The 3,493-nt window shown below is 44.3% G+C and overlaps 1 pseudogene; it reads right to left on the bottom strand.

Moving 5' to 3' along the window:
* Window positions 1-6: 6 nt before the first annotated feature.
* Window positions 7-809, bottom strand: LOC102501051 (dnaJ homolog subfamily A member 1 pseudogene; annotated as a pseudogene).
* Window positions 810-3,493: the final 2,684 nt, after the last annotated feature.

Raw genomic sequence — 3,493 nt, 5'->3', positions numbered from 1 at the left:
ATGGAATGTTATCTTCTGGCCATCTTTCATGCCTTTGTCAATATGAACTTCTAGAATCTTTTTCTCTCGAACTATCTTCCTTCCATTGCAACTTTTACATCTATCTTTAGGACTGACCTGTTCTCCATGGTCTTGGCACTTCCATGCATACAGACTGAATTTGCTGAACCATTCCAGGTCCTATCTGATGAATTCTCATTTGCATTCCAGTACCTCGGCAATTGGGACAGCTCTCTACTGCTCCTTTCTCGCCACCTCAGCCTTCACATTTGTCACCAATCACATTTGTCACCAATCACAATCTTTTTCAGAGCCCATTTTCTTGTTGCACCATTATATAAATCTTCTAAGGTTACCGACAGCTGATGTACAACATTTTTACCTCTTCTTTCTCTCTGCATCCTTCCTCCTCCACCAAAAAACATATCAAATATGTCCATTGGGGAGCCAAAACCACCACCTGTTCCACCCTCTTTAATTGCCTGCTCTCCTCCTTTGTCATATAATTCCCTTTTCTTAGCGTCAGAGAGAACTTCGGAAGCTTGAGAAATCTGTTTAAACTTCTCGCCTTCATTTGGATTCTTATCAGGGTGGTACTTCAAGGCCAGTTTCCTGTAAGCCTTCTTCAACTCTTCCTGGGTAGCATTGGGTTTGACCCCCAGAACATCATACTTCTAAGTCGTTTCTTTCACCATTTTCTACAGCCGGTGAGCGGACTGAGGCCGGCGTGGGGGAGCGGGAAGGTGCGTGTAGCTGTGCGCAGCTCGGGCAGCCACCGCTCCTCAGCTCCTCACCGAGCGTTCTGGAAAGTTCCCTGGACTAATCTTTCAAGAAGAAATAAAAGATGAGACCATGGCCCAAGGGAAATGGGAAGTTAAAGGAGATGTGTCTTTTTTCTTTCTTCTTTAATAGACGAGATGAGCTTTTTTGAAGATTCAAGGAAATACCAGAGAAAGGGAGAAATTGCGGTAAGGAAAATAGGAGTCTTTTAAAAATTATTTTATTTAACTTTATCCATTTATTTACTTACTTATTTAAATTTGACCAGAGAGGGACAGAGTGGGAAAGAAAGAAAGAGAGAAAGAAAGCGAGACAACAAGCCGCCAGGTCCAGGACTTGAACCATGGTCAGCCATGTGGGAATCCAGCACCCTTAACCACCATGCCAGCTGCTGGTACCAAGGAGTCTTGAATGATTGGGGTTGGGAGTGATCCAGAGTCAGGTGGAAGATTAGCCTTTCCCATTGTAACCAGAGGATGGTCTTGGTGACGCCATGCGCACCCATTGTAATAGTGAAAACCTGGAGACTAAATGACTACAAGCAGTCACTGGTTAAATGAGTTGTTTTATTTAAGCGATAGAATAGTAGGCAATTATTATGAAAGACAACAAAGTAAGTGGTTTGTGCTAGCTATGTTATAAAGTTGTTTTTTTTTTAAAGCCCCCAGGGGTGGGACAGGAGCTCCTGGGGCGATAGTGAAAGATAACACTCTGTGAGGCTGGCCCTGTGGTGGAGAGTTCCTGGTCTGTGCCTAGAGACCTCCCTCAGTGTTACTGGGGAGACTCAACCAGTGGGGGCCTCTACCTGGGTTGTGAGGGTCCTTGGCTTCGCACAGAAAAGAATTCAAGAACGAGCCATTGAGAAAGACTAAAAACAAGTTTATTAAGGAAAATGCATAGAGGGGGCTACTCCATAGGGGAGCAGCCCCGTGCGGGGTGGGAAGAGAGCTTCATTCCTTCCTCTGGGAGGAAGGGGACAACTGTTACCCAAAAGGAAAGTAGAAGGGCTACCCCATAGCCAGGGAGCCCCAAACTTTGGTGGGTGTCTGGCTTATGTGACTTGGCTTAAAGCCAGGCTATTAATTAAGGGGCAGTTTATTCAGACTTTCCCAGGAAAGGGGTGATGGTTTTCCAGGATCCATTGTCCTTCCCATTTTCTGGCCTCATTAGGGTAGGTCCGATTGTTGCCATGGTTATCCCAAACTGCCCAAGTGCCGTCTGGCATGTTACCACCTAAGATGAGGGTGTAACGAGTGCAGGTTAGGCAGAGGTTGTTCCAGGCACCACCTTGGCTCTGACTCGGTCAGACCCAGTCTCTCAGACACCTCTTGTCTGTCGAGTAGCAGGTGTTTGGAATGTTCCTCCTGACTCATGAGTACCCGGGGTACACACCTGGTCCATGATCCCGGCTGCCTAGGGCTGGGGATGGGTCAGAGCAACAGGGCCCTTCAGGGATGCTGTCTCTCTCTCTCTCTCTCTCTCTCTCTCTCCCTCACACACACACAAAAATAAATAAATAGAATTTTTGGGGGAAAAGAGCTGGTTACAAATGTCTGAGTCCATTTATGTAAAAAATGATTATGATATAGCTGAAAAATATTGGAAGATACATATCAAACTGTTAACAATGTTTGTTACTGGGAGTTAGCATTATGAGGGAGACATGATAGACATTATGCACTTCTAAGATGTAGTTCTCTTTTTTTTTTTTTTTTTTTCTTTTTTGGAGATGTTTTTGCTAGAGGGCACGTGCACTCGCCAGAAGGACAGAGAGAGACAGAGAGACAGAAAGTGAGAAATCACCCACTGGGGGGGATGGACATGCCACAATCCCTTCTCCTTTCTCCTCTCAGAATTTTGGGCACAAAAGCACATGCACCCAGCGTGAGTTTAAGCCACTGGGTCTGGGACTCAAACAGTGGTCAACTACATGGGAGTCCAGCGACGTAGCCATAACGCTAACTGCTGGTCCCTAAGATGTAGTTTTTATTTATTTAAACTAGTATTATGAAATGAGTGATTCATCTTTAAGAATTATTATTATTATTATTATTATTATTCTGGCTGGTGAGAGAAAGTGCAACAGCAAATCACCAGGTCCGGGACTCAAACCATGACTGGCCATGTGGAAGTCCAACACCTTAATCACCACGCCACCTGCTGGCTCCAAATTAATGATTATTAAAATTAGTCATTGTTAATAATTATAGATATTTACCTTTCAGTAAAAGGGTCACCTACTGACTGACATTGCTACGTTCTACTAATCATTTGCTTAGCTTTATTAGCTTGCTGTTGGAAGTGAGCTTTCCTTACTGAACTTCTAAAATGACTATAAATTCCTTCAAAGATGAGGGGTAAAAGACATGTCTGGGGGGCCAGCAGGTAGTGAGGTGGTTAAGGCGCTGGACACTCCCACATGGCCGACCAGGGTTCAAGTCCTGAATCTGGTGGCTTACTTTCTCATTTCCTCTCTCTCTCACTGTCTCCCTCTGTCTCTCTCTGGTCAAACTAAAAAATAAATGAATGAATAAATAAAATAAAATAATTATTAAAAAACAAGAAAGACATGTCTGGATGGTTACCGACTATTTGCAGAGCCTGGCTCGTACATATCTGTAACCAGGCCAATAAAAATGACTCCATTTGGGACCAGCAGTTAGTGTAATGGCTATGTCGCTGGACTTCCATGTAGTCGTCGATGGTTCGAGTC

Source organism: Tupaia chinensis, unplaced genomic scaffold (assembly GCF_000334495.1).
Source record: "Tupaia chinensis unplaced genomic scaffold, TupChi_1.0 Scaffold000070_1, whole genome shotgun sequence".
NCBI lineage: Eukaryota > Metazoa > Chordata > Mammalia > Scandentia > Tupaiidae > Tupaia > Tupaia belangeri.
The sequence above is the reverse complement of the archived record's forward strand: the minus strand, read 5'-3'. Positions and strand labels throughout refer to the sequence as shown.